Source organism: Schistocerca piceifrons, chromosome 2 (genome assembly GCF_021461385.2).
Source record: "Schistocerca piceifrons isolate TAMUIC-IGC-003096 chromosome 2, iqSchPice1.1, whole genome shotgun sequence".
Classification (NCBI taxonomy): Eukaryota; Metazoa; Arthropoda; class Insecta; order Orthoptera; family Acrididae; genus Schistocerca; species Schistocerca piceifrons.
The window spans coordinates 118,349,491-118,377,250 of record NC_060139.1 but is presented as its reverse complement, the minus strand read 5'-3'; the positions used below and the strand labels follow the sequence as shown (position 1 = coordinate 118,377,250).

Genomic DNA, 27,760 nt, shown 5'->3' with positions numbered 1-27,760 from the left:
TTTTTTATCGTAATGCAAACTGAAAGATTATGGGATTTTAATATGCCAGAAGTTTTCTAACCGGCATGAAACAGTCAACTTTGGAGTTGATTCCAAACAATAGTCTGACTCAACCAATATATCTTTTATGTTTTTCTCATCGACAAGATTTTTCTATGTTTTTAAATTGAATGGACTCCCATTATTAGAAAGAATTGTCAGCTAAGCTTTTGAAATAGTTCTGAATGATCTTTCATATGATTTTCTTATTTGTTGCTTTCTTTAAAGGATGTCTTTAAAGGATGTTATGAACTTAGAAAATAAATCCACCATTCCAAATATATGTATCTGTATGCCCCTTTTGCTTTGGGTAGTTGCCCAAACAAGTTAATGCCTACTAAATTCATCAGCCTTTTTGGAGTAACACCCTGTAAATATCCCTTACATGTTTGATTGAAGACTTTTACAAGCTGGCAGCTGTCACAAGTAGCTAAGCACTTTCTGAATCTCTTAGCAATGTTGTATGCATTTTCTTGAAACTATTGAATGTGCTTCAATGATGCACAATGTCCAAAACTTTCATGTGTGTATTTTATTAGAGTTTCAGTATATTGTTCTGGCCCATTAATTACCTCACCATTACCATCTGGACTATGTCTTCAAAACAAAATTGCCTTATATATTTAATAAAACTGCTGGATTTTTCATATCCCTTCCATCCTAAATAGCTTTTTACCAGTTTCCGATTTTCATTATGATTCTGATTTCTTCAAAATTGGTCATAAATTTTTCTAATATCCTTTTCATCCTTTACACAATTTTTGTACATTATTTTGTAACTTCTCTCTACTTCTTCAATACCATTCTGATCTTCATACCCCCACTGGTAACCTAATTAAACATCTACAATAACATTCTATTTTCCTTTCATGTTTTTCACAGGGCAATAAAACTATTGCAAACAGGCCGCACACCTTGTAATTCTACTGTGGTATAATTTGCACTCTTGGATATTACATAGAGCTTTGTGACCAGTATAGACAATGATTTTGTTTCCAAGTAAATAACTGAAGGGTCCAGGATAAGAATGAGCTAAGTACAAATTTATAAATTTTACAGAACATTAATATTCCTGTTTAAATCTTTTCTTGATATTATAGCTATGTAACAATATACATTTATTTTACAAAATTACAAACCTTGAGTAATATTCTGTACATATACACTGAAGCACCAAAGAAACTGTGTATTAAAATACAGAGGTATGTTAACAGGCAGAATATGGCACTGTGGTCCCCAGTGCCTATGTAAGACAACAAGTGTCTGGTGCAGTTGTAAGATCAGTCACTGCTGTTACAATGGCCGGTTAACAAGATTTAAGTGAAATTGAATGTGGTGTCATAGTTGGTGCACGAGTGATGTGACACAGCATCTCCGAGGTACCAATGAAGTGGGATTTTCCCATATGATCATTTCATGAGTGTACCATAAACATCAGGAAACACTGACATTGGGCTCTTGATGAATGGAAATATGTTGCCTGGTTGGGTGAGTCGCATTTCAAATTGTATTGAGAGGCTGGATGTGTACATGTATGGAGACAACCTCATGAATCCATGGGCCCTGCATGCCATCAGGGGACTGTTCAAGGTGGTGGAGGCTGTGTAATGGTGTGGGGTGTGTGTAGTTGGAGTGTTATGGAACTCCTGATATGTCTAGATACAACATATATGTTAACACCCTGTGTGATCACCTGCATCCATTTATGTCCACTGTGCATTCCGATGGAATTGGACAATTCCAGCAGGCCAATGTGACACCCCACATGCCATGTTGTGTTGTGGTACTTCTGCATGCTCGTGGGTGCTGTATTCTCACTTAAGAGACTATATATTGATGTGATCCATAGATATAGAACTTTGTACTGTTTTATATTTCATTTAGTACCTATCTTTACTTTATATAGAATAACATCAACTTGATATGTGGTACAACATCTGTTTAGTGTCCATGGCAATGGGGAGTGGGCTTACAAAGAACATCTTGTGTTAGATGTTAGGCACATTTAATGACTCATTGTACTTGCAAAGTGTGCAAAATATTACATATAATACAACTTATATAAAAATACAGACAGTTTAGATATAGCAATTTTTAATTCTTTTGAGCTTTATTGTGCTAGCTAAGTGGGAGATGTCTCACAAGAAATGGTAAGTCATTTTATTTTATTTCTGAGGTATTGACTTTGATGCTGCCTTTGGAAATGTCACATCTCTAACTGTTACCATCTCTGGTTCTCTTTCTCATAGTGTGTGTTTTAAACAGCTCACATCATTCTGCATTTTAAGTGTTATAGTGTAACAAAGCAACTTATTTTGTCAATTTTGTGTGTGTGTGTGTGTGTGTGTGTGTGTGTGTGTGTGATGGTACTTTAGGCATGATGGTACTTTACTGTATTCAACTCGCATGTATCACTGCTACCTCGGTAGACATACACTATAATACGAACTCAACAAGAAAAAATTGACTACCTTCCTTATTCCGCATGTCCTTATTCTGCATGAACATAGAGATACAGAAAACAGAGCCATAGTTTCCCAAAATGTAGCTGCCCAGATAGAATAGACACTTCCTGTATTCAGACACTGTTACAACATAAACATTACATTTCCCAATGCACTTTAAAATATTTTGACATCATAGATTTGGTAAAGCAATTGGTTTCAGTCTAACTGTATTTTTTCTTGTATGTAACCTCTGCTAGGTTCTAGACAATTGAAGTAAATGTCACACTGTTCACATTGTTGACATGTTTTACAGAGTTTTTAGAATATTGTGACATCATAGTGTTGCACAGTAGAATAGTAAGTAAGTGCAGGAATAAAATTTTGTTAGAAACTATGTGAGACATCGCAAAGTGAGGCGAGTCTACCAGCTACACAATGGTGTTGTAACCGAATGTCAATGCAAGAGGCCAAAAGTACAAACAAGCTGGAAGCTCATTTCATCAGACTTTGTTAAATGGAAGCCAACAACAACAGATGCAGCACTTTGACAGCAGCGCAGGGCAGACAGAACACTCTACTGTAATGAGGTTAAATGTAGTAGCTTCACCAAGAGATGTCATAAGACGCCTTTCTGGATGCCTTTGATCAAGTGTGGTAGCACAGTGGTTAGCACACTGGACTCGCATTCAGGACAACGGTTCAAACCTGTGTCCAGTCATCCTGATTTACGTTTTCTGTCGTTTCCCTAAACTGCTTAAGGGAAATGCTGGGATGGTTCCTTCAAAAGTGCACAGCTACTTTCCTTCCCCATCCTTCCCTAATCTTGAGTTTGTGCACCATCTCTAATGACCTCATTGTCGATGAGATGTTAAACACTAACTTCCACCTCCTCCAGGATGTCTTTGCACAAAGGAATGTTTTGTAAACCTGAAGTTGAACACTAGAGGAGCTGAGAGTGCTGATAGGCTCAGAAAACAACACCACATTTAGACACCAGTGTATCTGTGGTGGTGGATGGGAGGGGGAAATCATGTCATCACTTGCTATAAAACCTCTGCATTCCTCAGGTTCATTCTCAAAGTGAGGCATTCCTTATGCATAATGGATACCAGTAAAAGACCAGCTCTATTATTTTGTAGGATGCCCTGATGAATCCAGCAAGTTTCTACAAGTTGCAGACACCTTGGAGTCCACTGCTACAAGTCCACAGCTGTCTTCCTGTGGAGAGAACGTCTTATTTGCCAAGCCGCAATCCTTCCTATCACAACAATGAGGATGGTGGCCAGGCTGATTTTCTATGGATGAATAAATGACCTGCCCACCTGCAGGCTGTTCAACTTGGGTGTTGAGTGCCTGTGATGCCACTACTGGGGCAATACAAGTACCACCTTATTGGGTGTATACTGGTACCATATGTTACTGATAAGTGCTCTACTTTCATGCCATCTCGACAATGGACTGCAAGGGTATGCAGCATTCTGGAAGCAAGCTTAGGCCCAGTTTCTCTCATTGACAGCACCCAACAGACACCCACAGCTGCGCTGAGCTGTATAGATGCAAGACTGCCACACCTTCCTAAGGGGTATGGCACTGACCTCAGGTAATATCAGCACTTAGCAAGTTCCTTGCCGGGCACTGACATACTACCTTAAGCTTTCAAGCAACATGGTCTCAGCATGGTTGCTATTAGGTGGCACTGAGAAGATGGTATGAACATGTAACTTTTGCCACTAAATGACCGAGCGAGGTGGCGCAGTGGTTAGACACTGGACTCGCATTCGGGAGGACGACAGTTCAATCCCACGTCTGGCCATCCTGATTTAGGTTTTCCGTGATTTCCCTAAATCACTCCAGCCAAATGCCGGGATGGTTCCTTTCAAAGGGCACGGCCGACTTCCTTCCCTGTCCTTCCCTAATCCGATGAGACCAATGACCTCACTGTCTGGTCTCCTTCCCCAAAAAACCAACCAACCAACCAATAAATGATTGTTAACTGAATGATGTTTCATTAGCTCTCCAGCATCGCTCACCTCCGCTCTTCACTCTTGAGTCAAGGTGTCAAGAAAGGGAGCTGACACTTAACATTAACATCAGCAGTGTTTCTGCCACACTACATTCATGTCACAGAGTGGCTCTTACATGCTGCCTGGTGCTGGGAGAAATTACAGTCCTACACGTTGGGCACCTGAGGTACTGACATCAGCTGTCACTGCCATCGATGAGCCACACTTGTAAATGAGCAGCCATCAGCACTTGTCATCATGCGGTGCATTGGGTAAACCAGTTTTTGTTGGCCTTTTTTCTTTTTCTTTTGTTTTGGGGCCATGCTGAGTTGGAAGGATCTGCATAGTAACTTGAAAGTGGCATTGTATAGACCACAAGTACCTGCAGACTTATCACAGTTCACAGATAACTGTAGGGAAGAGTATTTACAACTGACTCCATGGCAATCTTGTAATTTATCAGGGCATGAGTTACCATGTACTAAGGCAGTGTCAGTAAAATGTGGAATTGTAGAGATCTGGCTATGAAGCATGGTGGTGCAGGTAGTCTCTGTGGGCCATGATACAGAAAAAAGATTAATATAGTTATTTTTGCTTATTGGTATTGTGTTGGTATAAAGGGATCCCACTTGTTGTCAAGTGTAGTTCAAAAAGGAGGTTATGGAGTGACCAGAAACGCATTCAGTAATTCCAAGTGAAGCCACTGAAGTTTCGAAAAATCAGGTAGCTGAATTAATTCAGGATGAAACACAGTGGAGCCAGGCTAGCAGAGAAATGAAAAAGGAACTAGAAGCATTACATGCAGCAACTGGGCTGATGCTAGCACAAGGAGGCTATAGCAAGACCCTAGTTAGCATACGTAGTCCATCTATTGATCCTATGGCAGCCACTCTCATTACATGTTTTTTTGGGAAAACGCCCAGGAAGGCTTGCGTGCCTCAGCGATGCAGATAGCCATACCGTAGGTGCAACCACAATGGAAGAGTATCTGTTGAGAGATCAGACAAATGTGTGGTTCCTGAAGAGGAGCAGCAGCCTTTTCAGTAGTTGCAGGCGAAACAGTCTGGATGACTCACTGATCTGGCCTTGTAACACTAACCAAACCGGCCTTGCTGTGCTGGTACTCCGAATGGCTGAAAGCAAGGGGAAACTACAGCGTTAATTTTACCCTATGGCATGCAGCTTTACTGTACGGTTAAATGATGATGGCATCCTCTTGGGTAAAATATTCTGGAGGTAAAATAGTCCCCCATTCAGATCTCCGGGCGGGGACTACTCAGGAGGGCATTCTACGGGTCAGAGCGTGGAATGTCAGATCCCTTAATTGGGCAGGTAGGTTAGAAAATTTAAAAAGGGAAATGGATAGGTTAAAGTTAGATATAGTGAGAATTAGTTAAGTTCGGTGGCAGGAGGAACAAGACTTCTGGTTAGGTGAATACCGGGTTATAAATACAAAATCAAATAGGGGTAATGCAAGAGTAGGTTTAATAATGAATCAAAAAAAATAGGAATGCGGGTAAGCTACTACAAACAGCATAGTGAATGCATTATTATGGCCAAGATACATACAAAGCCCATGCCTACTACAGTAGTACAATTTTATATGCCAACTAGCTCCACAGATGACGCTGAGATTGATAAAATGTATGATGAGATAAAAGAAATTATTCAGATAGTGAAGGGAGATGAAAATTTAATAGTCAAGGGTGACTGGAATTTGATAGTAGGAAAAGGAAGAGAAGGAAACATAGTAGGTGAATATGGAATGGGAGTAAGGAATGAAACAGGAAGCCGCCTGGTAGAATTTTGCACAGAGCATAACTTTAGCTAACACTTGCTTCAAGAATTATAAAAGAAGGTTGTATACATGGAAGAGATACTGAAAGGTTTCAGATAGATTATATAATGAAAAGACAGAGATTTAGGAAACAGGTTTTAAATTGTAAGACATTTCCAGGGGCAGATGTGGACTCTGACCACAATGTATTGGTTATGAACTGTGGATTAAAACTGAAGAAACTGCAAAAAGGTGGGAATTTAAGGAGATGGGACCTGGATAAACTGACAGAACCAGAGGTTGTAGAGAGTTTCAAGGAGAGCACTAGGGAACGATTGACAAGAATGGGGGAAAGAAGTACAGTAGAAAAAGAATAGGTAGCTTTGAGAGATGAAATAGTGAAGGCAGCGGAGGATCAAGTAGGTAAAATGACAAGGGCTAATAGAAATCCTTAGGTAACAGAAGAGATACTGAATTTAATTGATGAAAGGAGAAAATACAAAAATGCGGTAAAGCAGGCGAAAGGAATACAAATGTCTCAAAAATAAGATCGACAGGAAGTGCAAAATGGCTAAGCAGGGATAGTTAGAGGACAAATGTAAGAATGTAGAGGCGTATATCACTAGGGGTAAGATAGATACTACCTACAAGAAAATTAAAGAGACGTTTGGAGAACAGAAAACCACTTGCATGAATATCAAGAGCTCAGCTGGAGACTCAGTTCTAAGCAAAGAAGGGAAAGCACAAAGGTGGAAGGAATATGTAGAGGGTCTATACAAGGGTGATGTTCTTGAGGACAATATTATGGAAATGGAAGAGGATGTAGATGAAGATGAAATGGGAGATATGATACTGCACGAAGAGTTTGACAGAGCACTGAAAGACCTAAGTTGAAACAAGGCCCCGGGAGTAGACAACATTCCATTAGAACTACTAATACCCTTGGGAGAGCCTGCCCTGATATAACTCTACCATCAGGTGAGCAAGATGTATGAGACAGGCAAAATACCCTCAGACTTCAAGAAGAATATAATAATTCCAGTCCCAAAGAAAGCAGGTGTTGACAGATGTGAAACTTACCAAACTATCATTATAATAGAGGGAAACATTCCACGTAGGAAAAATATATCTAAAAACAAAGATGATGTGACTTACCAAATGAAAGTGCTGGCAGGTCGACAGACACACAAACAAACACAAACATACACACAAAATTCAAGCTTTCGCAACAAACTGTTGCCTCATCAGGAAAGAGGGAAGGAGAGGGAAAGACGAAAGGATGTGGGTTTTAAGGGAGAGGGTAAGGAGTCATTCCAATCCCGGGAGCGGAAAGACTTACCTTAGGGGGAAAAAAGGACGGGTGTACACTCGCACACACACACATATCCATCCACACATATACAGACACAAGCAGACATATTTAAAGACAAAGAGTTTCGGCAGAGATGTCAGTCGAGGCAGAAGTGCAGAGGCAAAGATGTTGTTGAATGACAGGTGAGGTATGAGTGGCGGCAACTTGATATTAGCGGAGATTGAGGCCCGGTGGATAACGGGAAGAGAGGATATATTGAAGAGCAAGTTCCCATCTCCGGAGTTCAGATAGGTTGGTGTTAGTGGGAAGTATCCAGATAACCCGGACGGTGTAACACTGCACCAAGATGTGCTGGCCGTGAACCAAGGCATGTTTAGCCACAGGGTGATCCTCATTACCAACAAACACTGTCTGCCTGTGTCCATTCATGCGAATGGACAGTTTGTTGCTGGTCATTCCCACATAGAATGCATCACAGTGTAGGCAGGTCAGTTGGTAGATCACGTGCGTGCTTTCACACGTGGCTCTGCCTTTGATCGTGTACACCTTCCGGGTTACAGGACTGGAGTAGGTGGTGGTGGGAGGGTGCATGGGACATGTTTTACACCGGGGGCGGTTACAAGGGTAGGATCCAGAGGGTAGGGAAGGTGGTTTGGGGATTTCATAGGGATGAACTAAGAGGTTACGAAGGTTAGGTGGACGGCGGAAAGACACTCTTGGTGGAGTGGGGAGGATTTCATGAAGGATGGATCTCATTTCAGGGCAGGATTTGAGGAAGTTTTATCCCTGCTGGAGAGCCACATTCAGAATCTGATCCAGTCCCGGAAAGTATCCTGTCACAAGTGGGGCACTTTTGTGGTTCTTCTGTGGGAGGTTCTGGGTTTGAGAAGATGAGGAAGTGGCTCTGGTTATTTGCTTCTGTACCAGGTCGGGAGGGTAGTTGCGGGATGCGAAAGCTGTTGTCAGGTTGTTGGTCTAATGCTTCAGGGATTCCGGACCGGAGCAGATTCGTTTGCCATGAAGACCTAGGCTGTAGGGAAGGGATCGTTTGATGTGGAATGGGTGGCAGCTGTCGTAATGGTGGTACTGTTGCTTGTTGGTGGGTTTGATGTGGACGGATGTGTGAAGCTGGCCATTGGACAGGTGGAGGTCAACATCAAGGAAAGTGGCATGGGATCTGGAGTAGGACCAGGTGAATCTGATGGAACCAAAGGAGTTGAGGTTGGAGAGGAAATTCTGGAGTTCTTCTTCACTGTGAGTCCAGATCATGAAGATGTCATCAATAAATCTGTACCAAACTTTGGGTTGGCAGGCCTGGGTAACCAAAAAGGCTTCCTCTAAGCGACCCATGAATAGGTTGGCGTACGAAGGGGCCATCCTGGTACCCATGGCTGTTCCCTTTAATTGTTGGTATGTCTGGTCTTCAAAAGTGAAGAAGTTGTGGGTCAGGATGAAGCTGGCTAAGGTAATGAGGAAAGAGGTTTTAGGTAGGGTGGCAGGTGATCGGCGTGAAAGGAAGTGCTCCATCGCAGCGAGGCCCTGGACGTGCGGGATATTTGTGTATAAGGAAGTGGCATCAATGGTTACAAGGATGGTTTCTGGGGGTAATGGATTGGGTAAGGATTCCAGGCGTTCGAGAAAGTGGTTGGTGTCTTTGATGAAGGATGGGAGACTGCATGTAATGGGTTGAAGGTGTTGATCTACGTAGGGAGAGATACGTTATGTGGGGGCTTGGTAACCAGCTACAATGGGGCGGCCGGGATGATTGGGTTTGTGAATTTTAGGAAGAAGGTAGAAGGTAGGGGTGCGGGGTGTCGGTGGGGTCAGGAGGTTGATGGAGTCAGGTGAAAGGTTTTGTAGGGGGCCTAAGGTTCTGAGGATTCCTTGAAGCTCCGCCTGGACATCAGGAATGGGATTACCTTGGCAAACTTTGTATGTGGTGTTGTCTGAAAGCTGATGCAGTCCCTCAGCCACATACTCCCGATGATCAAGTACCACGGTCTTGGAACCCTTGTCCGCCGGAAGAATGACGATGGACCGGTCGGCCTTCAGATCACGGATAGCCTGGGCTTCAGCAGTGGTGATGTTGGGAGTAGGATTAAGGTTTTTTAAGAAGGATTGAGAGGCAAGGCTGGAAGTCAGAAATTCCTGGAAGGTTTGGAGAGGGTGAGTTTGAGGAAGAGGAGGTGGGTCCCACTGTGACGGAGGACGGAACTGTTCCAGGAAGGGTTCAATTTGGATAGTGTCTTGGGGAGTTGGATCATTAGGGGTAGGATTAGGATCATTTTTCTTCGTGGCAAAGTGATACTTCCAGCAGAGAGTATGAGTGTAGGACAGTAAATCTTTGACGAGGGCTGTTTGGTTGAATCTGGGAGTGGGGCTGAAGGTGAGGCCTTTGGATAGGACAGAGGTTTCGGATTGGGAGAGAGGTTTGGAGGAAAGTTTAACTACTGAATTAGGGTGTTGTGGTACCAGCTTGTGTTGACTGGAATTTTGAGGTTTGGAGGGAGTGGAGCTGGAAGTGGGAGATTGAGTAGATGGGAGAGACTGGGTTTGTGTGCAATGAGAGGTGGTTGAGATTTGCTGCAAAGGTTGTGAAGGGTGAGTGAGTTGCCTTTCTGGAGGTGGGAAACCAGGAGATTGGATAGTTTTTTGAGGTGGAGGGTGGCATGCTGTTCTAATTTGTGTAGGAGGATGCTCTGAATAGCCGGTGTGGATGTGGGGCCGGAAAGATTGAGGACTTTTGTTAAGGATAGGAGTTGACGGGTAACCCGTCCTTTTTTCCCCCTAAGGTAAGTCTTTCCGCTCCCGGGATTGGAATGACTCCTTACCCTCTCCCTTAAAACCCACATCCTTTCGTCTTTCCCTCTCCTTCCCTCTTTCCTGATGAGGCAACAGTTTGTTGTGAAAGCTTGAATTTTGTGTGTATGTTTGTGTTTGTTTGTGTGTCTGTCGACCTGCCAGCACTTTCATTTGGTAAGTCACATCATCTTTGTTTTTAGATATATTTTACCAAACTATCAGTTTAATAAGCCACGGCTGCAAAATACTAACATGAATTCCTTACAGATGAGTGGAAAAACTGGTAGAACCCGACCACGGGGAAGATCAGTTTGGATTCCGTAGAAATATTGGAACACGTGAGGCAATACTGACCCTACGACTTACTTAGAAAATAGATTAAGGCAAACCAACATTTCTAGCATTTGTAGACTTAGAGAAATCTTTTGACAATGCTGACTGGAATACTCTCTTTCAAATTCTGAAGGTGGCGGGGGTAAAATATTGGGAGCAAAAGGCTATTTACAATTTGTACAGAAACCAGATGGTAGTTATAAAGAGTCGAGGGGCATGAAAGGGAAGCAGTGGTTGGGAAAGGAGTGAGACAGAGTTGTAGCCTATCCCCAATGTTATTCAATCTGTATATTGAGCAAGCAGTGAAGGAAACAAAAGGAAAATTCGGAGTGGGTATTAAAATCCATGGAGAAGAAATAAAAACTTTGAGGTTCGCCGACTACATTGTAATTCTGTCAGAGAGAGCAAAGGACCTCGAAGAGCTGCTGAACGGAATGGACAGTATCTTGAAAGGAGGATGTAAGATGAACATCAACAAAAGCAAAACGAGGATAATGGAATGTAGTCGAATTAAATCGGGTGATGCTGAGGGTATTAGATTAGGAAATGAGACGCTTATAGTAGTGAAGGAGTTTTGCTATTTGGTGAGCAAAATAATTGATGATGGTCGAAGGAGAGAGGATATAAAATGTAGACTGGCAATGGCAATGAAATCGTTTCTGAAGAAGAGAAATTTGTTAACGTCGAGTATAGATTTAATTGTCAGGAGGTCTTTTCTGAAAGTATTTGTATGGAGTGTAACCACGTATGGAAGTGAAATGTAGACGATAAATAGTTTAGACATAAAGAGAATAGAAGCTTTCGAAATGTGGTGCTACAGACGAATGCTGAAGATTACATGGGTAAATCACATAACCAATGAGGAGGTATTGAATAGAATTGGGGAGAAGAGGAGTTTGTGGCACAACTTGACTAGAAGAAGGGATCGGTTGGTAGGACATATTTGAGGCATCAAGGGATCACCAATTTAGTGATGGGGGGCAGCGCGGAGGGTAAAAATCGTAGAGGGAGACCAAGAGATGAATACAGTAAACAGATTCAGAAGGATGTAGGTTGCAGTAGGTACTGGGAGATGAAGAAGCTTGAACAGGATAGAGTAGCATAGAGAGCTGCATCAAACCAGTCTCTGGACTGAAGGCGACAACAACATTTTTCATGTAATAACCATACTACCACAAATTTAAAATAACTTGAAAAATTTGTCGACAGGCCTTTTATACCTGTCATTGTAGCGCAATGCACAAACTTTCGATACAACTTGACAAGGGTAATGGAATGCAGTGTAGCCTTGTATGAAAGCGAAACCTGCGAACCTGTGCATACAAGAGATAAATGGAAGTTTCGAAACTCGATAATTACATGGATAGACAGAGTAACTAATGAAAAGGTGCAGCATCAAATTGGGAAGAAAAGGATTTTCTTACAAAATTAGCCGAAACGAAGGGGATAGGCTGATAAATCGCGTGCTGAGGCGTCAACATATAGTAATTTTAGTGATGGAGAAAAGTGTGGAGGGTGAAAATTGTAGGTGAAGTCCAAGGCTGGACAACAGGAAATAGTGGATGCTGGCTGCAGTAGTTATCCGTATATAAAGAGGCTTGCACAAGATAAACTGGCATATAGAGTTACATCAAACCAGTTTTCGAACTGAAGGCATCAACAACACGACTGGTGAGAAACGTGGTCAATCTGTTTCCGCCTTGTAACTGGTAGTCAAGCGATATGTTTTTTTTTGTTAAGTTTTTATGCTCTTATGGTGTTCAGTGAACTCTAATGAAGTCCTCACTTTTGCTAATGATAATGGAACGGACGTTCTGACATGTGCTTCACTGCTTCTTCTGTTGGAAATTCTATTTCTTCTGTGATGCCTTTGCGCTGAGAAGTGAGTTCGTTTTGGCAGAACTCAGATGTCAATGGTTGTTCTACATTAATTTTATTTGGTTAACTGTTTGCTACGTACACGGTAAACAAACAACGCTTTGATTTTACGCTTGTTTCTCGTTTTTGTTTGTTTTTAATTAATGCTGTCGTTCAGATAATCTTGGTTGTGTTGCGGTTTCTTATCTATCATTCTATAGCACAGCCTACTGCTACATCTCAGTCGTTTTCCGCTATTGATTTGTTACATCATTCAGTTCACAAATAAAATCCTATCTCATATTGTGCTTCAGCTACATCATATTTCACGGATGTTAGTGGATTTTTAAGCGTCCTTTCCTACCTAGCTAGGAACAAACTCACGTTGAACACATAGGTACAGCTTCCTCTGCTTTCGTTCGTTAAATACGCAAGCACCTTGAATCGTTGTTGTGGCTGTTAGATTGATCAAATGGTTCAAATGGCTCTCAGTGCTATGAGACTTAACATCTGAGGCCATCAGTCCCCTAGAATTTAGAATTACTTAAAACTAACTAGCCTAAGGACAGCACACACATCCATGCCCAAGGCAGGATTCGAACCTGCGACCGTAGCGGCTGTTAGATTGATCCCACACTAAAGATCCTACCTGGACTTACGCCAAAATTTTGCTTTCTCCCAGATAATTATAGCGAATACTGAAGCCGTACTACAACCTGGTGCTGCAACACATGCCCACAGCTCGCCATTATGTCTCATAATGGCGTCACCAGCTTCGTATCAGGTGAAGGTTGTTGTAAGAATACGGAATCAGGCGATATTACACCTTCTGCTGGGAAGTTTGGTTTATTAGGCGTCAGTAATTTCCCGGAAAGTTATCGCGTAGCGTAATCGTCGTAATTTTGAATAGGGCATTCTCGAGCGCTTTCGACGGTGAGCAGTAATGCTTCGGCAGTATCGCGAGTCACGTATGGCTGCTTCTGCCCGTTATATCTGCATCTGCATTAATACTCTACAAGTCGCCTTACGGGATGTGGAGGAGCGTACTTTGTGTACAAGTGTCACTTCCCCCTTTTCCTGTTCCAGTCGCGAAAGGTTTGCGGGAAGAAAGCCGTCTAGTGTGGACTCGAACCTGTCTAATTTTATGTTTATAGTTTTTTCGCGAGATATGCATAGGAGGAAGCAACTTACTGGCTCACTCTTCTATAGCTGAGTCGGCGTAAGCTGATCCTTGAAGCTGCAGTGGGCTGAGCATGGTAGCTTCGCAACCCTAACTCAACCCATAACATAATGCAATTGTGTAAACCCATTTTGACTCAGTTCTAAATAAGCATGAATATGTACTAAACAGGCTTCATCTACGCAAAAAATCAATAGTGCATTGTGCGGACTTTAACATTGATTTTCTTGAAACCAGGAATAGAATAAAACTATTGCTCAACCTCACAGATACTTTCAACTTAAAACAAACCATAACAATCCCAACAAGAATCACAAGAACTACTGCTACTGCCTTGGATCAGATATTTGTGAATATAAATTGTGCTGCAAAATGTAAAAATGTATAAGTACAAGCCTTAGTGATCATGAAGCTCAAGTTGTCGCCATCTAAAGCCACTTACTGCCCAACCAGAACTATAAAAGAACCGTAACAGCGAGACAGTTTAAGGCACGCAATATAGAAATATTCAACTCACTGTCATCAGGAGAAAGGTGTGAAGAAGTTTTGCAAATAGATGACACCAATAAAAAGTTTGAGAAATTATCTAGCATCTTCATTGATTACTTTGAAATTGCATTCCGTCTCAAAACACAAGTAAGAGGCACAACTAAAAAAGCAAAGCTATAGATAACAACAGGAATCAAAATATGAAGTGCAGGGCTAAAGAGAATTACTCAAATACAGGAAAACAACAACATACCCCCTCTTCTAAACAGTTACATACAGGAATGCATTCAAAACTACAGAAGAGTGATATAAAAGGCAAAAAAAAAAAGGCCAATGATAAGATCAAAACAGTATCAGCCAAGCAGTATGGAAAGTCATAAAGAAGGAAGCAAATAAAGTGTCCCATAGAATCGAATATATCACTCTTAACCATGAGAACAAGGGTATAACTGATCCCCAACACATCACAAATATTTTTAAATGTTACTTTGACTGTTAAATTATTTGTGATCTGTGCAGTGACAAAACAGATACTAGAAAGAAACAGAAAAACAAAGTGCACTCATGTTTCTCTTCAATCTACATTGACTAACGACCCGAGATGAAATCGTCAGTGCTGCATCAGCCCATAGAAAAATGTCATCAGGGATTGATGGTAGTCCTGATTACATCATAAAGCCATGTGTTAAAAACATTTCACTTCCTTTTGCCGATATAGTAAATTCATCTTACAGGCACATTTCCAGACAGTTTAAAAATTGCTAAAGTGGTCCCTATCCATAAGAAAGGAGACAAAACAAATATAGAAAACTATAGACCAGTTTCATTATTATCAGGCTTTAGTAAAATCATAGAAAAAGTAATGTATAATAGGTTAATGAAATTCTTAGAGAAAAACAAAATTCTCACTGATGCTCAGCATGGATTCAGGAAAAAGTAATTAACAACCAGTGCAATCTATGATTTTATAGAAAATGCCCAGCGAGCAATAGACAAAAAACAAAGAGCCACTGACCTTTTTTAAGACTTAAGTAAAGCCTTTGACATACTGGACCACAACATACTGTTGGAAAAGCTCCAAGTACATGCCATTAGAGGCACTGCACTAAAATGGTTCACTTGGTACTTGACGAACAGGAAACAAAAAATACAAATGGCTAAAAATGGTTCAAATGGCTCTGAGCACTATGGGACTTAACAGCTGAGGTCATCAGTCCGCTAGAACTTAGAACTTCTTAAGCCTAACTAACCTAAGGACACCACACACATCCATGCCCGAGGCAGGATTCGAACCTGTGACTGTAGTGGTCGCGCGGTTCCAGACTGAAGCGCCTAGAACTGCTCAGCCACTCCGGCCGGCCCAAAAAATACACATAAAACTTGAACTAAAGGAAAACATTAGGACATGCTTCTCAGATGCAGAACTTCTAAATAAAGAAGTCCCTCAAGGGTCCATTCTTTGGCCAATTCTCTTTCTCCTGTGTATAAATGATCTTGACCAGAATATTGAGTCACAAACAAACACTTTTCTTTGCAGACAACACAAGCATCCTAATTACAGAAAATACACCAAGTCAGCTCCAAACAGCTGTTAATAAGACTATAGAACAACTAAACAGATGGTTTAAGGGGAATAAACTTATGATAAACACAGAAAAACAACATTCCTAAATTTCTGTTTAAAAGGTGATGCATGCTGCAACAGTCTTTAGGGTTATGGCTTCAAAATAACTTCAAATGGCATACACATATAAACAAAATTAATGGAACACTAAAGAAAATATGTTACAGTCTGCGTTTAGTCTCTGTCAAGCCTAATTACAGCACTGTCCGAATTGCCTACTTTGCCCAGTTCCAGAATTATATTCTGAGGTAATACACCACCTAGTTCAGTCATCGTCTTAACTCAAAGCAGAACTCTAAGAGTAATGCAACATGCTCGACAAACAGATTCTTGCAAACCCGTCTTTCAAAAGTCGTCAATTCTCCCTCTTCTCTGAAGGTATATAGGCCTACTAGAAATCTTTAAATATATTAGAAAGAATTTAAAAGATGTAAATGAAAATTTGAATGTCCTTGAACATGATACAAGGCAAAAGAAAAAGTTTCATGTGCAGTCAATAAGGACATCAGCCTATAAAACCTCCACAGTAAACAGCGCTATACAAATTTACAGCCTATAAAACCTCCACAGTAAACAGCGCTATACAAATTTACAATAATCTTCCGTTTAAAGTAAAAGACATATCTTCATTCTTATTTTTTTGTAAAACCCTAAGGGCATTCTTATTGGATCATTGCTTCTATTCAGTAGCATAATTTCTGGATCATTTAAGATACAAAACACTTGAAACAAGACAGTGCAGCTACTGCAAGAACCTAAAACAAAGTTTACAAAAGTCTGACAGATGGCGCTGGACAGCAAAACGTCAGTGGCTGCGCATGACAATCGTGTATAAAAGGAGCTGTAATGAGAGAGAGATCAATCCACACCTTCCATCTCCTTCATCAGGGCAATTTCCAACGCCTCCCCCTCCCGGATGACGAACTTCGCCGTGACATCTACCCTTCCTTCCAACTGTAACCTGGCCTTGTTCCCTCCCCCCTCCCCAGGGCCCCCTTTTTCCTCTTCCCTCCTTCTCCCAGAGCGGATTTTCCTCCATCCCCCCCTCCCCTGAGACCCTGCACCCCATACTTGCCACTTTCCTTCCCACATCCCTCCCTACCTGGCCCTCTTCAGCGTGCTCCCCGCTCATCTCCCCCATCTCTTCCCCTCCCTCCCTTCTTCATGTCTCCCTCATCTCCTTGCGCCTGGCAGATCCTCTGTATTGATCATCATCAGTGTGCCACATCAGTGTTGTGTTTAGTGCTGTTTCTCCTGTGCGTCAAGAGGTGTGATTTTAATTGTGTGCTGCCCTGAGGTTCGCCGTCAGTGTTACGTTATGTGTATGTGCTACGCCATCCGCCGATACCTTTATGCTCCAGTCATACTGTGCCTTGTGTTCTTTTAATTGCCGCAGTGTGTGGCTTTTTGTGTGTGCTACTTTTAAACAGTTTTTAATCTCCATTTTACAGTCACTCCGTTTTTTGTCTATTGCCTTCCATGATGTTCCCCCTTTTTTATATCTATGTTCACCTTATTCTCTTCTTTGCTGTTTTTAAATGTCTTCTCTTGTTTTGTTCTATGTCTTTCGGCTGAAGAGCAGCGCATATGCTGCTGCCAGCCCGCCCCAATGGGGAATTGAAATACAATAAAGAAAAAAAAAAAAAGAGAGATCAGATGCGCCAGCAGTCGCAACATGTTGACGTTACCTGAAAAGATGCTTTTAGTGAAGCTGTAATATCAGAATGGGGAATGTGCTAGTTCAGCGTTACGATCCTATCGCCATAGGAAGGGGATTCGAACGGGTGAAGGTCCGTTGACAAATGCAGCTGTGGCGAGAATGATTTCGAAGCCACTGGTTATTTAGACGATGGACCTCGTAGTGGCCGACCGAGCACAAGGCGTAATGCTGCTGAGACAGTTCAGGAAGAAATGGAATCTGTAGCGGGTTCGTCTATGCACAGGGAAATGAGCGCTCGTGCAGTCGCACGTCGCACCGGCATTCCGTACACTACTGTTTGGTTGGCACTGAGGCGTACCCTCCGATGCTATCCGTACAAAATCCATCGGCATAATGAACTGTTACCTGGCGATTTAGTGAAGCGGAGGGCATTTGCGGTGTGGGCGTTTCAAAAGATGGCGGGAGATGACGATTGGTTGAGTTACGTGTTGTGGACCGACGAAGCTCATTTCACGCTCCGAGGGTCTGTCAACGCCCACAACTGCAGAATTTGGGCTACCGAAAATCATAGAACTGTCGTGGAAACTCCGTTGCACGACGAGAAAGTCACGGTATGGGTTGGATTTACCACATCTACCGTTATCGGGTCTTTTTCTTCGAGGAAATGCGTGATTCTTGTTTTGTAACTGCTACCGTGACGGGTGAGAGGTACGCCGATATGTTACAGAATCGCATCTCCCCAGCCTGGGTGATAAACACCTGCTGGAACGTACGATGTTTATGCAGGATAGCGCTCCACCCCGTATTGCTAGACGTGTGAAGGATCTCTTGCGCGCGTCGTTTGTTGATGATCGTGTGCTCAGCCGCCACTTTCGTCATGCTTGGCCTCCCAGGTCCCCAGACCTCAGTCCGTACGATTATTGGCTTTGGGGTTACCTGAAGTCGCAAGTGTATCGTGATCGACCAATATCTCTAGGGATGCTGAAAGACAACATCCGACGCCAATGCCTCACCATAACTCCGGACATGCTTTACAATGCTGTTCACAACATTATTCCTCGACTACCGCTATTGTTGAGGAATGATGGTGGACATATTGAGCATTTCCTGTAAAGAACATCATCTTTGATTTCTCTTATTTTGTTATGCTAATTATTGCTATTCTGATCAGATGAAGCGCCATCTGTCGGACATTTTTTGAACTTTTGTATTTTTTGGTTCTAATAGAACCCCATGTCATTCCAAGCATGTGTGTCAATTTGTACCTCTCTATCTACATTATTCCGTGATTTATTCAGTTTTCGAATTTATACTGACTTTTTGATCACCCAGTATATATATATATATATATATATATATATATATATATATATATATATATATATGTGTGTGTGTGTGTGTGTGTGTGTGTGTGTGTGTATGTATGTATGTGTGTCTGTTCTGTATCCCACACTCTAGAAAGATTTATAGGATGAGTCAATAAATCAATTTATTCCACGCAGTGTTGCTTGTCTGTTAGCAATGACAACACCACGCAAACGCCGCTGCATTGGCTCGTAAGTCAATTGCGTTGTCCTTAGTGAGAGGTAATGACTGAAATGTGGTATTCTCGGCTTACCCTTGACACTGTGGATCTTGAAATACTGAGTTCCTTAACGATTTCCGAAATGGAAAGTCCCATGCGTCTAGCTCCAACTACCATTCCGCGTCCAGTGTCCGTTAGTTGTCGTCATGCGGCCTGAATCACGTCGCAGACCTTTTCACGTGAGTCACCTGAGTGAAAATGACAGCTCCGCCAATGCACTGCCATTTTACACCTTGTGTATGTGCTATTACCGCCAAATGTACATGTGCATATCGCTGTCCAGTGACTTACGTCACCTCACTGAAGAGGGCTAATGTTTTCGCATGAAGCCGTTTGCCCTTCGCAGTTGGAACCTGGAAACAGCGCTGGAAACTGTCAGTGATCTTCTTACGTCGTATCAACTATAGGAACGTTGCTGTCGAAACTTTAACATCAACAAAAACTGCTAGTCTTCGAGAGAAGGAAGTTAGGGAAAAGAATTTGGCCCAAAGAGGGGCACCCAGTCACAGTAATGGGAGATACTAAAAAGCCAGGAACTGGCAGACCTATACTCGCAAGCTGATATTCTCGGAAGGATGAAGACATGTGATTAGGATGGAAGGGGAAAGACTACTGCAAGTAGCATTCTGAGGATCTGAGGAAGGCAGAAGGGGGCGAGGAAGGCCATGGACAAGATGGAAGGATGATATGAATGGGGATATGGAGGCGATGGGCTAGAGAAAAGAAGAATGGATCACAAAAGGCAGAGACAGAAATGATTGGCAGAGGAATGTACAGAACATATATGGTCTCCCAGGCCAAAGAAACAGCTAAGAAGAAGAAGGAGAACCCTATCTGGTATGGATCACAGACTGCCAAGCAATAAAAAAATCGTTCAAATGGCTCTGAGCACTATGGGACTTAACAGCTGTGGTCATCAGTCCCCTAGAACTTAGAACTACTTAAACCTAACTAACCTAAGGACATCACACACATCCATGCCCGAGGCAGGATTCGAACCTGCGACCGTAGCAGTTGCGCTGTTCCGGACTGAGCGCCTAGAACCGCGAGACCACCGCGGCCGGCTGCCAAGCAATATTCAAGTATTGGTCGAACGAGGGTCTTGTAGGCTACCTCCTCCGCCGATGGACTAATTTCCTGAGGATTGTTCCAATGAATCTCAGTCAGGCATCTGCCATACCTACGATTAATTTCATGAGGTTTTTTCGTTTCAAATCGTTCCGTATACGTACTCCTAGACATTTTATGGAAGTAACTACTTCCAGTAATTGTTGTGCAATCGTGTTATCATACAATATGTGTCATTCTGGCTACGACCACGCAATACATTACATTTGTTGATGTTGGGGTTCAAATGCCACTCCCAGGACCAATCGTCGATCTTCTACAAGTCTTCCAGCATTTCGCTACAATTTTTCTAGCGTTATGATTTCTCTTTATACAAGAGTATCATCGGCAAAAAGCCTCATAGAACATCCGATGTTATCTGCTAGGTCATTTATGCATATTGTCAAAAGTACAGGTTCTATAACACTCCCTTGGATGACGCCAGAAATTACTCTTACGTCTGAGACTTCTCACTACTGAAAATGACATGCTGTGTTCTGTTTGCTATAAACTCTTCAACCCAATCACGTAGCTAGTCTGATATTCTCTACGCTTGTATTTTGTTCATTATTCGGGACAGTGGAACTGTAGCGAACGTCTTCCGAAAGTCAAGCGACACGATATCTACTTGAGGACGTGATCTACTTCTCTCTGGGTCTTGTGGACGAACAGAGCGAGCTGGGTTTAACAAGATCGTTGAGTTTGGAACACTTGTTGATTCCTAGAAGATTTTCGGTCTGCACAAATCTCATTGTCATAATATGCAGGCATATAACGTGTTCCAGCATTCCATAACAGACTGATACCAGAAATATAAGCCTACAGTTTTATGCGCCTCTTCGACGACCCTTCTTGAAATTGGGAACGATACGATCATTTTTCCAATCATTAGGACTGCTTCGCTCCTGCTGCTAGAAGTGTAGTAAGTTCTTTCGTCAACTCTGTGTAGAATCGAACTAGTATCCCGTCGGGTCCTTTGAAAAATCCTCTATTGAGCGATTTTAGTTGCTTTTCTATCCATCGGTCACTTATTTCGATAGCTGTCATTCTGCCGTTCGTGCGACGATTTAAAGGAGGAACTACAGTGCAATCTTCCTCTGTGAAATAGTTTTCTGTGTTAGGCTCAATGCCATTGTGGTCAAAAGTGTCTGGATAGATACCTTTGATTCGCTTACTGGTATGCATATGATCAAAACTGCTTAGGATTACCTGTCAAGTCGGTAGATCCAATTTTTCTTTCTTATTCATTGAATGCTTCACGCGTTGCTCTGTTTACACTAATTCTGGCTTCTCTTGGTTTTTGTTTATCTGTCAGGCATTGGCAATGTTTATATTTACAGTGCAGTCCTCTTTGCTTTTGTAGCAGCTTTCTCACAGGGTTGTCGAGCCAGGGTGGGTCTTTTCCATCCATTAAAATTTTAAAATCTTAAACATGGCTGCGAAACAGCAACTGTGTAAAAATATATCCTTCAGAAGTAGTGGTCTTATTATGTCAGATGATGGGACAATAGATTAGATGGAGCCGAGCAGTTCTTGTCATAAATGAAATTGATGAAACAAGAACTATTGCAAGCCATGACTTTAGGTAGCGCCAGATTACATATATCGTACATCAGAATGACTACTCATTAGTAAATGCCCACACGTAGAGGCCCTTGTCAACATAAAATTGTAAAAGCGTCACAGGATAAAGTATTTGCATAAGCTACATGTACCTTACGCCAGAGACTAAGGCTATACCCAGGTGATTCCTCGGATAGTAATATTAGGAACAGATACCTGAACAGTAAACTGATCCCTTAAAAGTGCAGCACCGTCAATCTGGAGCGCTGCAGATAGTGTAGGACTGATGCCAGAAGATCATGTGATTCTCCACTGCTCAGGTAAGGCATGACAGTCAGATGGTGTGCATGTGCCACTCAGTTGTACAGAATCAGAGCGGTAATGTAGCCCAACGTAGATATGACACAATTGGAGACAAAAACTATTGGGTCGTATGAATAAGAAAAAGAATGTTCTTCAGAAAAGATTCTCAGACCAAAAGAGCATTCTCTAAGAAAATTCTCGAGCATTAAAGCATATTCTCTGACCACATAGTTCTTTCTCACTTCCTCCTCTACTTCCGCTGTGTGTTTTGTTCACGTGTGTGTGCTAAAACGGATGATTAGCAATTAGCCAGTTTGAAATGTTACAGGCTAAACAGTTTGAGCGCTTATTTACTGCAGTATCTGATAAATAGTTTCACCACATCCTTGAAACAATTTTTGGTAAAAGTAAAATTATCACCTCGAATTTCAGTACATTTCAAGAAAAATTAAAATGCTAAGGAATCACAAAAAACATATAAAACATATGAATTGGGCATATTTATACAAGGGCAACGGCCTTGCCGCAGTGGCTACACCGGTTCCCGTGAGATCACCGAAGTTAAACTCTGCCGGGATTGGTCGGCACCTGGATGGGTGACCATCCAGGCCGCCACGCGCTGTTGCCATTTTTCGGGGTGCTCTCAGCCTCGTGATGCCAATTGAGGAGCTACTCGACCGACTAGTAGCGGCTTCGGTCAAGCATACCATCATAACGACCGGGAGAGCGGTGTGCTGGCCTCACGCCCCTCCTATCCGCATCCTCCACTGAGGATGACACGGCTGTTGGATGGTAGCCGGTAGGCCACTCGTGGCCTGCAGACGGAGTGCTTTTTTAAAATATCTATACAAAGTTTAGGTAATAACCCTGTTACGTCTTCCACAGACGGCCCCTGCCATGCAGACTACACTCAAGACACCCCTGCGTACCATATAACATACACAAGCACTTGCAGGCACAACCAAGAGGAAAACAGTTCTTCGAAATAAACAGAACTTGCTAGAGACTAATGCAAACCTTTTTCTGCAGAGGTCGCCTCACAGACACAGGGAAGTTGGAGTACTCTGCCGACCTCCACTGGCTTTATAAGGCCACTGAAGAATACTCAGTATTGTAGAACACTCAGTATAATGTCGTTTATTGAAACTGAACTACACTTCTCGAATAATCACTATGTACACACGAAGAAAACAAATAACATGTAGACGACTATTCATCAAGAGCATCGGTGAGGTCCGTCGGAGCTGGTCCTAGCTCGGTGAGGAACTGGCTGTACTGCTGCTGCGCTGGCCTCATAAAGCCGCCAGAGGTCGGTAGAGTACTCCAACTTCCCTGTGTATGTGAGGCGACCTCTGCAGAAAAAGGTTTGCATCAGTCTCTAGCAAGTTCTGTTTATTTTGAAGAACTGTTTTCCTCTTGGTTGCGCCAGCAAGTGCTTGTGTATCTTATATGGTACGCAGGGATGTCTTGAGTGTAGTCTGCCTGGCAGGGGCCGTCTGTGGCAGACGTAACAAACTCCCCACACAACACTACTCACATTACATGAACAATGTCTCGACTTCTGTTTCAATATGCATGGGCCGCCTTTGGTGACCTGCATGCCTGATTGATGCAATGGTCGGTCGGTGGCGGGGGGGGGGGGGGGGGGGTGGGGGGGGGGGGGAAGCGGGAGGGAGGTCGCTCAGAGCGCTGTATGGGAAATGCTGAGCGCTGGAAGGGAAGTGCCGTTCTAAACTGAAGCCAACACATACATTTTTGGTAAATATTAAGCGGGGCCCCTCCCATGCCCACATTTGCATGGTGACCATTCAGAAAGATCAGTCACCTCTTGTTTGTTTAATAGCTAAAATGCAGCAATATATTTTCGCCTGTTCGTTAATCATTTATAAATGTCAGAGAAGAGTCACGACTGGGGAATTTTGAGTAAAACCTACAGATATCATTTGTTGCCGTGTCAAAATTTGCTTATTTTGCCAAAATTCAGCGGAGTTTCCACAGGCTCACCTTACTAGCGTGTTGTGCAGACGCATTTTTGACAGAATTCTGAAACAGTGGTTTATTAAGTGAGGAAGTAAGGAAAAGTAAGGTCAGTAGCTTACGGAAAAGCACTTCCTACTTACAAAATAAGCGTGTGATGACCTCACATATGTTCTTCCAAAACCCATAACATTTCTCTTTTCGCCAGCTCTCCATGGCCCTTAAAAATTATATTCTTTCATCAGAAAAGTCTGTAGTTACTGGAATAACACAGTAAATAATGAAGTTTTGCATAACAACCATACGGAAAAATACTCTCCTCTTTGTGTGCTATCATTTACCGAAATCTCATTTCGATATCTTAAACCGTTTTTGAAATATTTCTCTGTGACTTTATCGCTGGCACGCTGCAGTCGCAAATGACTGCGTTATGTCAGATTAATTTTCTCGAAATTGGTGGTAGATAGAGATCACGACCCAAGTCTAAAGAAAGATTCAGTATGTTAGCTAAATTTCATATGCAGCAACATATTACGTAATACGCTCCAGACTCAAAATCATAGCGACCTGTAATTTTCATTACAAACTTTTTCGAATTTCGTGCCGTTCTTACTTCCACGTAAATGTCCCAATAACTACGACCATTAACGAAATGAGGGCACAGCATAATGAACCTGACATGTAAAGCTACAAGTAAAGCAAATATGAAATTTTTTATACCGAATAGTTCCTACATAATCGCTTGAGGAAGACTGCAGGGCGTGCCCGTCGATTCTGTCATCGCAGACCGACCGAAAGGTGGCGAACGCTTGTCGGACTCCCCTTCTGAACAAACAAATGAACTCGCCCAGCTCTTGGGGCGACAACTGGTCACTGAGCATCCAACACTGTCTCCTGCGCGACCTATACTTAGGTTCACGGGCTGCCTAGTCACGACGCAACAGCAATGCTTCTAGCGCACAAAATCAAAACTATAGCGTCCATAATCTTAAAATGTATGGGTTAACACGCCGATATGAATGACATCCCTTTCCCGTAATGCCACGCCGACAAATTCTGCCTCAAAACACGTGTGTTGAAGAGTACATTCATTGAATGTTCGCCCAGTATTGCGTTCACCCCGGATGTGGCCCGCGGGCCGCGGTTTGCCCACGCATGTGTCTAACCACGTACACGTATGTTTGCTGCTTCATCTTCTCCCACTACTGGAAAATTACTGCCGTCATTATGTGCCTCAAAATCCTCAAACCGTGTCTGTTTTGTGCCTTCGTGGAAAACAGACAGGCTATGATTACTAGGGGTTTTCTGGGTAGATCATATTTTATTTTTCAGAACTGGGAAGTGCCTTTCCACATGTCCAAGCACTGTTCGATTATCACTTTTTCCATAGAGTGAAGTCTGTTGCACGCCCTCTCATCAGATATTTGTGGATTCTGGAATGGTGTGATTAAGCATGAAGCAACGCTATACCCTTCATCATCAAATTAAAGCATTACACTGGGTGTCTGTTAGTATCTGTCATACATCATAGTTTCTCCATATCCTTCTATGTACAGGACCATGCCATGAAGCACTGTCGGCCGCTGTGACCGAGCGGTTCTTGGCGTTCCAGTCCGGAACAACGCTCCTGCTACGGTCGCAGGCTCGAATCCTGCTTCGGGCATGGATGTGTGTGATGTCCTTAGGTTAGTTAGGTTTAAGTAGTTCTAAGTCTAGGGGACTGATGACCTCAGATGTTAAGTCCCATAGTGCTTAGAGCCATCTGAACCATGAAGCACTGATAGTAGTAAACGTTTCACTATAACCACACATCGCCTGCACATTTGCACTAGGAAAGTCCTTTCAGTTAATGTATTCGTTTCCATGTACAGGAGGTTTCATGACAGGTATGTGCATGCACTCATGGGCTCCCACCACACACGGAAGCTGATACCTCGATGGCCACTTAACTTTTATTGTTTCTAGTTTTACATTTCTGGGAAATCTGATCCACATAGATGTTTTTGGTAACAGGATGAACATGTGAGAATGTCGGTGACATAGTTGTCTGGTGTGTACCTATGTACATCAATCTGAAAATGTGGGTCTGTTAAACAGACCAAAAATCTTCTATATCTTTGCTAGATTTGGAAGGGTGCGCCCACTTCTTTCATAAGTAGGGGGAAGGAAGTGATTTACCAGCCAAATAATGGTTTCATTGTTAAACCAGTGTAAACTTCTACAGTTGCTCTCCTCAGTATTTCTTTCCTAGCAACATAAATTCTATCACTTTTTCTAAAAAAGTGAAATGACACCCTAGACCATCACTCATGGTTGTCAGGCCATATGGCAGGAGACACGTTGGTACCCCACTGCTGCCCGGGGCATCTCGAGACACGTCTTCGCTGGATGGAATGGATAATACGAGTAATAGTGACTCAGAACTACACTAATTATGGTTATCAATCACGTGGTATTCAAATAGACAAAAACCATGATTTAGACTCATCTCTTTAACTGCTATATACAAAGTAATTATTACTGTGGATATATACAGATATACTCAAGGATAGACGTATTGGCGTACCTTTCAACCGCGTTTTATAGACATATATACGAAGTAAGCCATTACAGTAAAGCAATTCGTTTTGCTTTGCTGTTTTGGATGTACAGCGTTCTTTAATTCAGCTATGTAGGTCAAGTGCTAAATGCGATACAATGTTCTTCGTTCCTTACTCTATAATTTTTTCTTAGATGAGTGTCCCCAATTGAATATCGCATCTCCAGGCAAAGGTCCTGTTTGTTAGCTCAAGTTAGTTTTTCAGATTTTGTTTCCAATACATCTTTTGCAAATGCGGCCCCACCCGGATGTCCCAACTTGCCCATGAGTGTCACAATCGCTACGCAAAGTATACACCTCTAACGGCGCAAGGAAGTACGACACCATACTGTTCATATTGACTGCGTCAATAATCAAAATCGACAGGTTGCTTCGTAAGCTACTCTTCACCGAGAAATACACATGGAAATCTATTTTCTAAATGTAATGCTCAAAAGCATACAGAATGCACTAAAGGAAGATTCGGGTTAATATTCCGTTCACGACGTGGTCATTGCCCGTTGCCTTTTCAAAGAGACCATCTCAGCATTCACCTTCGGTGGTTTAGGGAATTCACGCAAAATCTAAACCCGGATGGCCAGACATGGTTTTCAAAACAGAAAAAATTTACGAAAAGAGTATTGTACCTTAAAACACTTTTCAGACTTTTGGCTCTAGACGACCCTGTGATAGAAGTTTAATCTACACTGCCTGAAAAAAAAGTGATTGAACCTCGAAAGACGACATCGAGAGACATGGAGAGAAGTCTTCCGAAGTAAGAGTAATTTCAGGTGTGTCGCAGGGAAGTGTCGTAGGACCGTTGCTATTCACAATATACATAAATGACCTTGTGGACGACATCGGAACATCACTGAGGCTTTTTGCGGGCGATGCTGTAGTACATCGAGAAGTTGTAACAATGGATAATTGTACAGAAATGCAGGAGGATCTGCAGCGAATTGACGAATGGTGCAAGGAATGGCAATTGAATCTGAATCTCAATGTAGACAAGTGTAATGTGCTGCGAATACATAGAAAGAAAGATCCCTAGCGTGGAGGAATCTAAATAGTCCGCAAATGCCGATATGCACTCGCTCTACGTCCAGATTCGCAACTAACGGCAC

The 27,760-nt window shown here is 42.4% G+C and overlaps 1 protein-coding gene across 1 annotated transcript in view; it reads right to left on the bottom strand.

Moving 5' to 3' along the window:
* Positions 1–27,760, bottom strand: part of LOC124777683 (serpin B6-like) — a 241,290-nt gene that overhangs the window by 198,264 nt on the left and 15,266 nt on the right. The gene's annotated exons all lie outside the window — the stretch shown is intronic.